The sequence below is a fragment of the Cherax quadricarinatus genome, chromosome 40 (assembly GCF_038502225.1).
Source record: "Cherax quadricarinatus isolate ZL_2023a chromosome 40, ASM3850222v1, whole genome shotgun sequence".
Lineage (NCBI taxonomy): Eukaryota > Metazoa > Arthropoda > Malacostraca > Decapoda > Parastacidae > Cherax > Cherax quadricarinatus.
Genome location: NC_091331.1, coordinates 142,388 through 158,379, shown reverse-complemented (window position 1 = coordinate 158,379; position 15,992 = coordinate 142,388). Strand labels below are relative to the sequence as shown.

At 39.7% G+C, this 15,992-nt stretch overlaps 1 protein-coding gene across 3 annotated transcripts in view; it reads right to left on the bottom strand.

Annotated features, from left to right (window-relative positions):
* Nucleotides 1-3,240: 3,240 nt before the first annotated feature.
* Nucleotides 3,241-15,992, bottom strand: part of LOC128687143 (calcium and integrin-binding protein 1) — a 97,916-nt gene continuing 85,164 nt past the window's right edge. For 2 of the 3 annotated variants that reach the window (XM_070092583.1, XM_070092581.1), the window contains exon 8: nt 8,118-10,020. The gene's annotated coding sequence lies outside the window, so the exon portion shown is untranslated. Of the gene's footprint in view, nt 3,394-8,117; nt 10,021-15,992 lie in introns of those variants that run through there. The other variant, XM_070092582.1, reaches the window with a different exon arrangement.

Sequence of the window (15,992 nt, the reverse complement as noted above, 5' to 3'; positions counted from 1 at the left end):
AATTTCCTCATGTTTACCATATCTGAGTAAGAGAAATTTCTCATCGTTGAACTTCATATTGTTTTCTGCAGCCCACTGAAAGATTTGGTTGATGTCCGCCTGGAGCCTTGCAGTGTCTGCAATGGAAGACACTGTCATGCAGATTCGGGTGTCATCTGCAAAGGAAGACACGGTGCTGTGGCTGACATCCTTGTCTATGTCGGATATGAGGATGAGGAACAAGATGGGAGCGAGTACTGTGCCTTGTGGAACAGAGCTTTTCACCGTAGCTGCCTCGGACTTTATTCTGTTGACGACTACTCTCTGTGTTCTGTTAGTGAGGAAATTATAGATCCATCGACCGACTTTTCCTGTTATTCCTTTAGCAAGCATTTTGTGCGCTATTATGCCATGGTCACACTTGTCGAAGGCTTTTGCAAAGTCTGTATATATTACATCTGCATTCTTTTTGTCTTCTAGTGCATTTAGGACCTTGTCGTAGTGATCCAATAGTTGAGACAGACAGGAGCGACCTGTTCTAAACCCATGTTGCCCTGGGTTGTGTAACTGATGGGTTTCTAGATGGGTGGTGATCTTGCTTCTTAGGACCCTTTCAAAGATTTTTATGATATGGGATGTTAGTGCTACTGGGCTGTAGTTCTTTGCTGTTGCTTTACTGCCCCCTTTGTGGAGTGGGGCTATGTCTGTTGTTTTTAGTAACTGTGGGACGACCCCCGTGTCCATGCTCCCTCTCCATAGGATGGAAAAGGCTCGTGATAGGGGCTTCTTGCAGTTCTTGATGAACACAGAGTTCCATGAGTCTGGCCCTGGGGCAGAGTGCATGGGCATGTCATTTATCTCCTGTTCGAAGTCATTTGGCGTCAGGATAACATCGGATAGGCTTGTGTTAATCAAATTTTGTGGCTCTCTCATAAAAAATTCATTTTGATCTTCGACTCTCAGTCTGGTTAGCGGCTTGCTAAAAACTGAGTCATATTGGGACTTGAGTAGCTCACTCATTTCCTTGCTGTCATCTGTGTAGGACCCATCTTGTTTAAGTAGGGGCCCAATACTGGACGTTGTTCTTGATTTTGATTTGGCATAGGAGAAGAAATACTTTGGGTTTCTTTCGATTTCATTTATGGCTTTTAGTTCTTCCCTGCCTGCACTCTGAAGGAGGGGTGTTAATGTTGCAGTTTAAAAACTGTAGTGTAAAGCACCCTTCTGGCAAGACAGTGATGGAGTGAATGATGGTGAAAGTTTTTCTTTTTCGGGCCACCCTGCCTTGGTGGGAATCGGCCGGTGTGATAATAAATAAATAAAAAATAGTTCTTCCCGTGATTCCTGACTCCTAAAGGATTCTTTTAGCTTAAGTTCAATGCTTTCTATTTCTCTGACCAGTGTCTCCCTACGCATTTCAGATATATTGACCTCTTTTAGCCGCTCTGTTATTCTTTTCCGTCGCCTGTAAAGGGAGCGCCTGTCTCTTTCTATTTTACATCTACTACTCCTTTTTCTTAGAGGAATAAGCCTTGTGCATACATCGAGTGCCACCGAGTTAATCTGTTCTAGGCATAAGTTGGGGTCTGTGTTGCTTAGTATATCTTCCCAGCTTATATCAGTTAGGACTTGGTTTACTTGGTCCCACTTTATGTTTTTGTTATTGAAGTTGAATTTGGTGAATGCTCCCTCGTGACTAATCTCATTATGTCGGTCTGGGGCTCCACACATACATGTCTGAACCTCAATTATGTTGTGATCTGAGTATATTGTTTTTGATATGGTGACATTTCTTATCAGATCATCATTGTTAGTGAAGATGATTATTATTATAATCAAGGGGGAAGCGCTAAACCCGGAGGATTATACAGCGCCTGGGGGGGAGGATGTGGAAGGCATTCAGGCTTAATTCGGGGAACTGGAGCACAGATCCAATTCCCTAAATCAAGAGCCCCTCACCAACATCAAGGAACCTTCCTTGAGGGGTAGTGAAGATGAGGTCTAGTGTATTCTCCAGTCTAGTAGGCTCTATTATTTGCTGGTTTAAATTGAATTTTGTGCAGAGATTTAAAAGCTCGTGTGAGTGTGAGTTTTCATCAGAGCTGCCTCCTGGTGTTATTACTGCAACAATATTATTTGCTATATTCCTCCATTTTAGGTGCCTTAAGTTGAAATCCCCCAGGAGCAAGATGTTGGGTGCAGGAGCTGGAAGATTTTCCAGACAGTGGTCAATTTTTAACAGCTGTTCCTGGAATTGCTGGGATGTTGCATCCGGAGGCTTGTAGACTACCACAATGACTAGGTTTTGGTTCTCGACCTTTACTGCTAAAACTTCCACTACATCATTTGAGGCATTAAGCAGTTCTGTGCAAACAAGTGACTCTGCAATGTACAGGCCAACCCCCCCCTTTTGCCTGTTCACTGTCACATCTGTATAGGTTGTAACCTGGGATCCATATTTCGTTGTCCAAGTGATCCTTTATGTGGGTCTCAGTGAAAGCCGCGAACATTGCCTTTGCCTCTGCAAGCAGTCCAGGGATGAAAGGTATTTTGTTGTTTGTTGCTGGCTTTAGACCCTGTATATTTGCAAAGAAGAATGTTATCAGACTGGTAGTATTGTTGGTACTGGGGGTGGGATTTTTTTTCCGGCATTAGTATCTGTATCTGTTGGTTTGGAGTGGAGGCCATCGACTGTGGTTCCACTCCAGGAATGACTGGATTTGGTGTACGATTTCTGCCATTTCCTGCCATTTTTTTTTCCTTCCTGGCACTAAAAAACCTCTCCCTCTTGAGTGGCTGTGGCTACCAGGTTTTCCCATGGCCTGGATGTTTTGTATCTTTTTGTCCCCTTTAGATGGTATGCCTGGCAATTTAAGTTATAGCACAGTCTTTCCTATACTGAAGAGGTACACAGTTCAGAAAAAAATTAACTGTTTATTCTTCCAACAGATGGCAACCTAGTGCCATTTTCATTAACTTTGTGCCATTATCAAAACTAAGCGCTAAACCCACCCGGGTCATACAGTGCTGTCTCCCTGCACTAGGTGGCACCCCGAATGCAGTATAGCAACTAACTCCAAGCACTATCATTTTCCTTATACCTGGAGGAGGCTTCAGGGGTCAACATCCCCGCGACCCAGTCCGTGACCCATACAGTAAATCCTCAATTAACATCATCGATAGGTTCCTGGAGACTAAGCGAAACAATTATTGTATGATTATCACATACTTTATGAATTCTAGGGTTACAATAATTTATAATTATATTCATTCAATTTTATTATCACATCAACGTTATAAGAAAACGATGTTATTCGAGAACCTGCTGTATTCTCATCCTGGGCCATTTATTTCCTTCTACCGACCCCATCACTCATAAAAACCACAATATTTTAGTCACAGAACATGCAAAATCTGTAAGAGAGGCAGCCATGTTGTATATGAATGGTATACAATACCATGTACATGAATGGTATACAATACCATGTTGTACATGAATGGTATACAATACCATGTTGTACATGAATGGTATACAACAATACCATGTTGTACATGAATGGTATACAATACCATTTTGTACATGAAAGGTATACAATACCATGTTGTGCATGAATGGTATACAATACCAACAAGATAAAGAATTAGATCATACCATGGGCGGGATTTGAACCCGCGGTCAGTCTCAAAACTCCAGACCGTCGCATTAGCCACTGGACCAGCTAGCCACAATAAGATTCGTCCAACAGGTATATTTCTACACCATAGGAAGGTTAGCATAGGCACCACTGTGACCACAAATGCAAGTTTTTACAGACGAATCTCCAGCTAGCATGGCCGTGACGAGCTCTAGCTCAAGTCCCCTCACTGCCGTCAACATGACTAACGAAATTGTAATAACACGATTGCAAACAAACTATACCATGGGCGGGATTTGAACCTGCGGTCAGAGAGTCTCAAAACTCCAGACTGTTTACGATTTCGTGAGTCAAGAATTAGATATTCAGATGTACAACATCCGGGTATCTTTATTTGTAAATGTTGCACCATCCAGTGTCTTTATCAATACAAGAACATATGTCCTTGCATTAATAAAGTCACTGGAAGGTGCAACATCTACAAATAAATATAATCATATGTTGTATGTGTGTCTGATTCTTTCATCTACAAATAAATATAATCATATGTTGTATGTGTGTCTGATTCTTTAACAATAATGTCATGTTTGAGCTGAGGACCGGACACACCTTCAATAACATACATTACAATAAAAGCTAAAACCACATGGGTTATATAGTGACAAGGTGGATATACAGTGGACCCCCAGTTAACGTTATTTTTTCACTCCAGAAGTATGTTCAGGTGCCAGTACTGACCGAATCTGTTCCCATAAGGAATATTGTGAAGTAGATTAGTTCATTTCAGACCCCCAAACATGCACGTACAAACGCACTTACATAAATACACTTACATAATTGGTCGCATTCGGAGGTGATCGTTATGCGGGGGTCCACTGTATGTGGTAGCGGATAAAGGAGTGGAGGGTTAGTGCAAGTGTCAGGTGGGTATCACAGTGAAGGGTTAGTGCGAGTGTACAGTGGGAAGCACAGTGGAGAGTTAGTGTGAGTGTAAAGTAAGAAGCACAGTGGAGGGTCAGTATACAGTGGGAAGCACAGTGAAGGGTCAGTATACAGTGGGAAGCACAGTGGAGGGTCAGTATAAAGTGGGAAGCACAGTGGTGGGTCAGTATAAAGTGGGAAGCACAGTGGTGGGTCAGTATAAAGTGGGAAGCATAGTGGAGGGTCAGTATAAAGTGGGGAGTACAGTGGAGGGTCAGTATAAAGTGGGAAGCACACTGGTGGGTCAGTATAAAGTGGGAAGCACAGTGGAGGGTCAGTATAAAGTGGGAAGCACAGTGGTGGGTCAGTATAAAGTGGGAAGCACAGTGGAGGGTCAGTGTAAAGTGGGAAGCACAGTGGAGGGTTAGTATAAAGTGGGAAGCACAGTGGTGGGTCAGTATAAAGTAGGAAGCACAGTGGTGGTTCAGCATAAAGTAGGAAGCACAGTGGAGGGTCAGTGTAAAGTGGGAAGCACCGTGAACATAAGAACAACTTAAGAAAGAACACTGCAACAGGCCTACTGACCTATGCAGAGCAGGTCCATGCACCCCCCCCCCAGATTAACCCAATGACCCACCAAGTCTGGTCACCTCCACTCAAGGAAGGAGCATGGCACCAGACCCAGCAGCACAAGCTAGTCAGGTCCAACTCACACCCATCCACACCCACTCATGTATTTATCTAACCTATTTTTAAAACTACACAACGTTTTAGCCTCAATAACTGTACTCGGGAGTTTGTGAATGAGTGGAACAAACTCTTACCAAAACAGTGCTTTTTCTATATCCTTCCTGAATCTGAATTTTTCCAACTTGAAAACACTGCTGCAAGTCCTGTCTTGGCTGGAAATTTTCAGCACGCTATTTACCTCCCTTTTATTTATTCCCGTTTTCCATTTACACACCTCGATCATATCCCCCCTAATTCTACGCCTTTCAAGAGAGTGCAGATTCAGGACCCTCACTCTATCCTCATAGGGAAGATTTCTGATACATGGGATCATCTTTGTCATCCTCCTCTGTACGTTTTCCAGAGCATTTATATCCATTCTGTAATACGGTGACCAGAACTGAGCAGCATAGTCTAAATGAGGCCTAACAAAGGATATATAGAGTTGAAGAACAACCTGGAGATGGGAAGTACAGTGCCTGCACTCTGAAGGAGGGGTGTTAATGTGGCAGTTTAAAAACTGTAGTGTAAAGCACCCTTCTGGCAAGACAGTGATGGAGCGAATGATGGTGAAAGTTTTTCTTTTTCGGGCCACCCTGCCTTGGTGGGAATCGGCCAGTGTGATAATAAAAAAAAAAAAAAAAAAAAAAAGAACAACCTGAGGACTTCTATTACTTATACTTCTAGATATGAAGCCAAGAATTCTGTTAGCTTTATTGCAAACACTAATGCACTGTTGTTTTGGTTTTAGATTACTGCTAACCAGAACTCCTAAATCCTTTTCACAATCAGTAGTATTAAGATCTACATTATTTAGTTTATATGTCGCATGGTTATTTTCCTGTCCAACATTTAGAACTTTGCATTTGTCTATATTAAACTGCATCTGCCACTTCTCCAACCATTGCATCAGCCTATTCAAATCATTCTGGAGTGCTCTAGTGTCCTCATTAGAATGAATTGGAGTGGAGGGTCAGTATAAAGTGGGAAGCACAGTGGAGGGTCAGTATAAAGTGGGAAGCACAGTGGAGGGTCAGTATAAAGTGGGAAGCACAGTGGTGGGTCAGTATAAAGTGGGAAGCAGTGATGGGTCAGTATAAAGTGGGAAGCACAGTGGTGGGTCAGTATAAAGTGGGAAGCACAGTGGTGGGTCAGTATAGTCCTATGGTTCTAGTCCTAATCAAACGGTTAATTACATTTACATTAAAAATATTTTGGGAACTTAAATAATTGCAAACATAAAAAAAGATTCTAACATAACATTTTTACTGCTATTTATTACCATAGGTCAGTATATAATGTCTTTCTAACTTCCTGGTACTGTTATACAGCCTCTCATCACTTAACGATGGAGTTCCGTTCCTAAGACCATGTCAGTAAACAAATTTGTGCCTAAGTGAGGATCATACTATAATGGTAGAGAGTCTATGTCAACCATCTTTGATATTGTTTTAATGTCGCCTCTGCAACATTTATAACATTTTTAGTATATTTTTAAATGTTTATACAGTAGTGTACTGTATACTGTAATAAACAGAATAGAGGCAATCAGGTCTAATATACATTATTTAGGAATGCATACTGGACACAGAGCCTGTCATAAGTCCGAGTCGTCAGTAAACAAATCCTACCATCCGACTTACGACCGAGTTCGGTTCCGAGAAACCGGTTGTAAGTCGAAATGGACACAAGTCGAACTTTACTACCGAATATCAACATCACATTTTTTTAATGACTTTATTTTATTGTTTTATTTTGGTATTTCATGTTTTACGTACTTTACTTTTTATGCTGTTAGTACTGTATTTTATACTGTAAGGTTTAGGATAAACACTGTGTACAACACAAATAGTGGTTTATTTCCAAGAAATTTGGCATAAAAACCACGGTCGTAAGTCGAGTGGTCGTATGTCGTACAGGTCGTAAGTCGGATGGTAGGTGTACATCGCTAAGTGAGGAGAGGCTGTATTCTTTATCGTCTTAATAAAGTTGGGTAAAATTCTAATAGATCTTTAATCATGTTTATTCTGCTCAGTATTTTAGGGACATATCAACACCACTGTTATATACAAACCTCATAATTAATATTATATAATACTGATATTAAAATCTGTGGGCCTACTAGATCCACACTAACCAAAGTACAGTGGTACCTCGGGATACATACATTATACAGTGGTACCTCGGGATACAAACATTATACAGTGGTACCTCGGGATACAAACAGCTCAAAATTCGAATAATTATGCAAGTGTATTTATGTAAGTGCTTTTTGTAAGTGTATTTTTGGGGGTCTGAAACGGATTAATCTAATTTACATTATTCCTTATGGGAACAAATTCATTTGGTATCGGCACTCAAACAGCCTTCTGGAACTAATTAATTTCATATCCCAAGGTCCCGCTGTACTGTACTATATTGTATACGTCTATACCATTACTATGACTTGTAAATGATAAATGTATAGGTAATCCTGGTTTTATACATCATTGTTCCATGACTAAGACAACTGTACCACACTGCTATGCCAGCAACATCTAAGCATAAGAAAATAATTTTTCCTCTGCAAGTCATGCATGTCATAAGAGGCTACTAAAATGCCAGCAGCTAGGGGCTAGTAACACCTTCTCCTGTATACATCACTAAATATAAAAAAAAAAGACTTTTGTTTTTCTTGTTAGGTCACCCTGCCTCAGTGTGATATGGCTGACACATTGAAAAAAGCTTCTGAAAATTGTGAGACGTTTACCCACTCTACCTGAGGCATCCCAGCCAGTGAACCTGTCTCCTGTATTATCCCAGTGCTTAACAGAACATGGAATGGCATAAGAGGGTACAAATAAAAATGGGAACTATGGCTATAGTTTACTTTATAACATAAAGAGTGAGAATACAACATATCCTGATGGAAAATTACATAATATAACAATTGACCTATGAAACTTATTACCAGGGAAAGGGTAGATGTTATCAGTAACACGGACTTGTACTCTTAATTCAATGACCAGCTGACCCGAGATTCGCAATGTGTGGTCCACTACACACATGACTGTCCAGGGCTCCCGCTCACTGGACCTGTCACCAACCTCCCTCCCTCTCTCTCTAGCTGTTTCCTTGAGCTTACATGGTCCTTAAAGCACCCCCCATCGCCATAAGGCATAGACCATGTGTTACGGCCTGACACCAATTCAAGAACTTACTTAAGCCAAGAGGCATGTCTAACAACTATTTGTCAAGGCAAGGTGTGTGACACTTTACTGGAGTTGTCTCCCTCAGTGACCTCACAAGCACTACATCACAAAATGGCACTGATTGTACAATGTTGTTGTATAATCCTGAATTATGAGAAAGGCAAAAGAATGCTGTTATTCATTACCTATATGAATTCAGAGATATACAGTGTCATGTTGATGCCCTGTAAAGCTTAATATATGGAAGATCCTCATCCTACATATTTATACACATTATCATGCACACAACTGTGTGGCTAAATAAATACATCATTGATTATCCAGCAATTAGTCATCTGCCATTCAAAACTGTGTGGCAGTCTTTTTAATACAGACACCCGAAAAATAATACAGGAAAAGAATATATATGTTTTGTTTACATATCAGTCGTCTCTCACCATGAAGGGGCAATGAAATAAAAGGGAAAGACATTCACCATCATTCATTCAATAGCAGTCTTGTCAGAAGGTATGCAATATCATAGTTAATGTGACCCCTTGAATTGTAACATCCTCACCCATCCTTCAGAATGCAGGTACTGTACTTCCCAACTCCAGAACTGTAACATCCTCACCCATGCTTCAGAGTGCAGGTACTGTACTTCCCACCTCCAGGACTGTAACAGCCTCACCCATCCTTCAAAGTGCAGGTACTGTACTTCGCACCTCCAGAACTGTAACATCCTCACTCATCCTTCAGAGTTCAGGTACTGTACTTCCCACCTCCAGGACTCCAAGTCCCACTAACCAGGTTCTCTGAATCCCCTGATTAATCCTACTTTGCTAACAATCTAACAACACCAGAACATCAAAAAAACAAAATGATGAAACTATCATGTTTTTGACTCTAGTTCAACCCCAGCCAAGGATGCTGCATAATCGAAGATCTATTCATTTGATCTTATATACAAACCATCTAGCAGACAATAACATTTGCCTGTTTGATGTGAGGACAGGGGAGCAGTGGCTACAGTACTCCAGAGATGAACATCCTAGCCAGGAAAAATTATGGAAAATGCTGAATCTGTAGAGATCATCTGAGTATAACCAAGCCAGGTGGTGTATAGTCCAGCCAGGTGTTTTATAGTTCAGCCAGGTGTTGCACAACCAAGCCAGATATTGCATAAGCAAACCAGGTATGTATTGCATAACCAAGCCAGGTGTTGTATAACCCCTACAGCATTTACAAATATACATGAACCACAAACAATAAATACATACATCGTTCTCCTTTTTAACTTTGAAACACATACAAAAAAATTCCTGTGATAAAATGGAGTGTCCTCAAACACATGTACTAGAGCAGTATTCCTGCAATAAATGGCTATTCTTTTATCACTACCATACACTACAAGTGCACCTCAACTTGCAATGATTCGACTCAGGATATTTCAATTTGACGATGGTGTGGCAGCAATTACTTTGTAGGTGAAACTTGAGATAATTACCCAATATGAAGGCAACAAATCCATAACGTCCCAGGTAGTAGGTTGGTAGACAGCAACCGCCCAGGGAGGTACTATCGTCCTGCCAAGTGAGTGTAAAACGAAAGCCTGTAATTGTTTTACATGATAGTAGGATTGCTGGTGTCCTTTTTTCTGTCTCGTAAACATGCAAGATTTCAGGTATGTCTTGCTACTTCTACTTACACTTAGGTCGCACTACACATACATGTACAAGCATATATATACACACCCCTCTGGGTTTTCTTCTATTTTTTTTCTAGTTATTGTTCTTGTTTCTTTCCTCTTATCTCCATGAGGAAGTGGAACAGAATTCTTCCTCCGTAAGCCATGAGTGTTGTAAGGGGCGGCTAAAATGCCGGGAGCAAGGGACTAGTAACCCCTTCTCCCGTATAAATTACTAAATTTAAAAAGAGAAACTTTCGTTTTTCTTTTTGGGCCACCCTGCCTTGGTGGGATACGGCCGGTTTGTTGAAAAAAAAAAGTATAAAATGTATAATATACTAAATTTCTAAAGTTCAACCTTATTTTTAACATTCAAACACGTATTTGGTTTGCTGTTTGTGTGGCTACACTTTTCTGTAACATCAAAAACATACCCAAGGATGCATCAGTAAGTTTCACAGTTAAGGATGACCATTTGGGCTTCTCCATTTTATTCTTCTCCAATTGGTTGAGAATTACTGAACAGGTTTGAGATTAAATACTTGAAAGATAAATTCAAATGTGGCAATTTTTGTTTTTTTGCTAGCTATGATTCTTGACACTGAAGTATTCAGTGCAAGACAAATACTACATCATCATCATCATCCTGTGATGAAATAACAATACAGTGGACCCCCGGTTAACGATATTTTTTCACTCCAGAAGTATGTTCAGGTGCCAGTACTGACCGAATTTGTTCCCATAAGGAATATTGTGAAGTAGATTAGTCCATTTCAGACCCCCAAACATACACGTACAAACACACTTACATAAATACACTTACATAATTGGTCGCATTCAGAGGTGATCGTTATGCGGGGGTCCACTGTACATGTAATTTTTTTTCTTTTTTTTTAACACACTGGTCATCTATCCACGTAGGGCAATCCGAAAAAGAAAAAACTCTTTAAACATTTAGAGTACTCTTATCACTGTCTGGCTAGTGGTATGCCAATACGACAGTTTAGATGCCTCTCCAAACTGTAAATATTCCTACCCATCTCTTAGAGTGCAGGCATTTTACTTTCCACCGCCAGAACTCAGACTCCGCTGTGTCAGCTCCAAATGTAATGAACAAAATCCAATTGGGTAAATCGTACTTTTAACTCCTTTATTTTCAATGTTTATTGCAATATAACTGAAAATTGTGTGCACAATACAATGTCAGGTATACAGTATACTTTCTAATATAATTCTGATTTAACAGAAATTTGGACACTCCCCCCCCACCTCCTCAGTAGTTCATTATATTGAGGATTTAACACAACTTGCTTAATCCTTTTGCTGTCTTGCATAGATCTACATCACTGAGACCAGTGTTGCTTATTCAGATCTACATCTTAATCATGGCTCCCACAAATATGATGTGATCGGTAAATCTGGACCATGACATGAGAGAATGGGTCTGTGAGTTGGGCATACACAGCATATAAAACAGCTAATCTCTGACCCCTGTGTTTGGATTAAGATAGGAACTTTGAAGTATTTTCTAGAGTGGTTTTCATGGGTTTATTGGCTGTTTTGTTGTGTCAGTTAATACACCAGAAATTAAAAAGATTTTGCCTGGTTTCAAAATGGAAGTGACCTCAAAGCAAAAATATTAAATTTAAATCAATTTTCCTGAGTAAGGGAAAGTGCCCATCAAATCCCACCTTCCTTCTAATATGATTTTGTATTTTATTAGGTCTTCCTCATTTATTTTAATAACTTAAACCACGAATAATTATTTCTGGTTAAATTTTATTAGCTGAGATCCAGGGTAAAACTTAGATTCTTTTGTGATGATGGATTCAAAATGGAGGGCAAGTTATATAGGAGAGGCCAGGGAATGTGATTAATGAACAGAGGAAAGATTCCTTTAGTGGTTGGAATGCCTACAGTATTTATTTTGGACTGTTTTTAAACTGGAATTTGTTGAATTTTGTGTAAAATCTGCAAACTTACTGAATTCTTGGCACTTTATAGGGTAGTGTTGACAGCTGAATGGGCAGGCAGTTCTTGTGGTCAATCAATAGAACAGAAGGCATACTAGCAAAATAACCAGGAAGTGAGAACTGGAATTAGCATAAGATAGGCCTTAAATTAGACAAAATCACAATTGTATAAATTGTTCCCCGACCTCCAATTTACACCAGAGTAATTCTGTAAGTTTTCCATCCAGTTTCACATTTTTGGTGTCATCATCTTCAGAAATAGAATGTTTTCAGATACTTGGGAGTTGACGTGTCGGCGGATGGATTTATGAAGGATGAGGTTAATCATAGAATTGATGAGGAAAAAAGGTGAGTGGTGCATTGAGGTATATGTGGAGACAAAAAATGTTATCTATGGAGGCAAAGAAAGGAATGTATGAAAGTATAGTAGTACCAACACTCTTATATGGGTGTGAAACTTGGGCTGTGAATGCAGCAGCGAGGAGGCGGTTAGAGGCAGTGGAGATGTCCTGTCTAAGGGCAATGTGTGGTGTAAATATTATGCAGAAAATTCGGAATGTGGAAATTAGGAGAAGGTGTGGAGTTATTAAAAGTATTAGTCAGAGGGCTGAAGAGGGGTTGTTGAGGTGGTTTGGTCATTTAGAGAGAATGGATCAAAGTAGAATGACATGGAGAGCATTTAAATCTGTAGGGGAAGGAAGGCGGGGTAGGGGTCGTCCTCGAAAAGGTTGGAAGGAAGGGGTAAGGGAAGGTTTGTGGGCGAGGGGCTTGGACTTCCAGCAAGCGTATATGAGCGTGTTCGATAGGAGTGAATGGAGACGAATGGTATTTGAGACCTGACGATCCGTTGGAGTGTGAGCAGGGTAACATTTAGCGAAGGGATTCAGGGAAACCGGTTATTTTTATATAGCCGGACTTGAGTCCTGGAAATGGGAAGTACAATGCCTGCACTCTAAAGGAGGGGTTCGGGATATTGGCAGTTTAGAGGGATATGTTGTGTATCTTTATACATATATGCTTCTAATATGTTGTGTTCTGAGCACCTCTGCAAAAACAGAGATTATGTGTGAGTGAGGTGAAAGTGTTGAATGATGATGACATTATTTTCTTTTTGGGGATTTTCTTTCTTTTTGGGTCACCCTGCCTCTGTGGGAGACGGCCAACTTGTTAAAAACAAAATATATATATATATATACATATACATATACACAGTGGACCATCGGTCATCGGCTGTAATCCATTCCAGAAGGTCGGCCGATAACCAAAATGGCTGAAAACCAAATTAATATTTCCCATAAGAATTAATGGAAATACAATTAATCCGTTCCAGACAAAAATATTCACAAAATAATAATTTTTTTTAACAATTATGTAAGTTTTACATACCTTTATTGAAGGCTAATGCTGGCTTCTGGAAGATACGGAAGAGGAAAGAGGGAGGAGTTAGTGTTTGGAAGGGAAATCCCCCTCCATAAAGACTTTAGGTAGCAAAGCCCTCTCTGGGGTTACTTCCCTTCTTTGTCTTTTAACCCTTTCAGGGTCCGTCCCGTAGATCTACGGCTTTACGTTCAGGGTCCAAACCGTAGATCAACGTCATGAGCTCAGCTCACTCTGATAAACTGTGAGTGGTACACTTGGGCCTAGATATGAGAGAATACATCTATGTGGTATGTGTGCACCACATAAAACAAATCCTGCAGCACACTGTGTATAATGAGAGAAAAAAAAACTGAAACCAAGATTTTCGATTAAAACAGCAACTTTGCAGTGCTTTTTTGTATGTTTTTTATAGTTGTATTTGCAATTTCTTGGTCTCATTTGATAGAATGGAAGACATATTACAGAAATAGAGATGATTTTGATTGGTTTTAGCAATGGAAATGGCTTGAAACTGAGCTCAAAGTAGCGGAAATGTTAAATTTTTGCCGATGTTCAAGAGTAAACAAACGACCTCACACGTCTAATACATGCCAGCTGGTGGGTCTAATATACATTCACAAATGTGGTGATTATATTTATACAATTATTACAATATTGCATAACAGTAAATCTTCTATTTTTTGGTGTGAATAAAAATTCATTATGTGAACAAAAAATCAAAATGAGATTTATTTGTAAAGCCTCAAAACATAACTAATGAACAGAGGAAATGTTAGTTTAGTGCCAGGAATGCCTACATTGTTTATTCTGGATGCTATTTTGAAATTGGAATATTTTGAACTTTGTGTTAAATTGGCCAAATTATCAATTTCCGATCACTTTATTTTGTAGTTGAAACAGTTGACTTGGCGATTTCTTGTGCTCAATCGATAGAATAAAAGTAATACTAGTGAAATAGCTAAGAATTTGGTCGACTGGAATGATGTAATTGGCCTATAATGGGAGTCAAAGTCGGCAAAATCACGGATTCGTAAAGATCGCTGACACATCAAAATTCGCGAGAGCATAATTTCATCAATTTTCCATCAAATTTCGTACTTTCTGTTTTATTACCTTCACAAAAAGATTTTCTACCATTTCATAAGAAAAAATAACAAATTTTTTTTTGGAAAATTCTTGGACACTAGACACTTCAGATTTTGGCCTTGGACCCTGAAGGGGTTAATGCTACTAGGACCAGCTTGAGAGTCACTGGACCCCTGCCTCACAACAAATCTGTCCATAGAGGTCTGTTTCTGGCATTTCTCTAAGATTTCCCTGAAGTGGGACAAGGTTTTGTCACTGAACATGTTACAGATATGGCTTGTTTCAGCTTGGTCAAGGTGGTGTTTCTCTGCAAAAGCTTGCACCCTAGTCCACATTGCACACACCTCTTTAAAAATAACTATGGAGTTCTTACTGAAAAAGAGAATGAAATGTGCTCTATTCTTAACCCTTTCAGGGTCGAGAGGCCCTCCCCTAAACTCGTTCTCAGTCGAAAATTTTTCGGAAAAAAACAAAAAAAAATCTTATGAAATGATAGAGAATCTTTTCCCGATCATAATGACACCAAAAGTATGAAATTTGATGGAAAACTTACGGAATTAAGCTCTCGCGAAGTTAGCGGTCTCGACGATGTTTACGCATCGGCGATTTCGCCCACATTGAGCCCTATTTTCGGCCAATTTCAGTGTACTAGTTGACAAAAATCATATCTATTTTGAAAGAATTCCATTTTTTCTATCAAATGAGTACAAGAAACCATCCATTTACCAATTTTAACTATCCAATAAAGCGGTGAGAAATTGGCAATTTTGCCAATTTTGCACAAATTTCAGAAGATTCCAATATCCAAATAAGGTCCAGAATAAGCAAGACACACATTCCTGGCACTGAAATAACATTCTCTCTGTTCATTAGTCATGTCCCCAGGCCCCTCTTACATCTCCTTTGCTTTACACTTTGAATTTTTATTCTCACAAAAAAATAAAAGATTTACTGTTATGCAGACTGCTGCATTACTGTAGAAATGGTATAAATAATATCAGCGCACTTGTGAAAGAATATTAGACTCACCAGTTGACGTGTATTGGACGCCTGGCATGATTTATTTACTTTTGAACTTTGGTAAAAATTGAACATTTCTGCTACTTTGAGCTCAATTTCAAGGCACTTTTCATTATGAAACCAATCAAAATCATCTCAATTTCTGTAATGTCTTCCATTCTATAAAATGAGACCAGGAAAACTAAAATACAACCATAAATACCATATGAAAATACACTGCAAAGTCACTGTTTTAAACCAACAACACAGTTGGAGTTTTTTTTTCTCATTATGCACTGTGTGCACACTGACCACACAGACCCATTCTTTCGTACGTAGGCCTACCAGCTTTCCCTCACTAGATTTGAAGGTGCTAGAGTTTAGGCGTACTAGTACGTCAATAACCCTGGTGCGTAAGCCATACTGAAAGGGT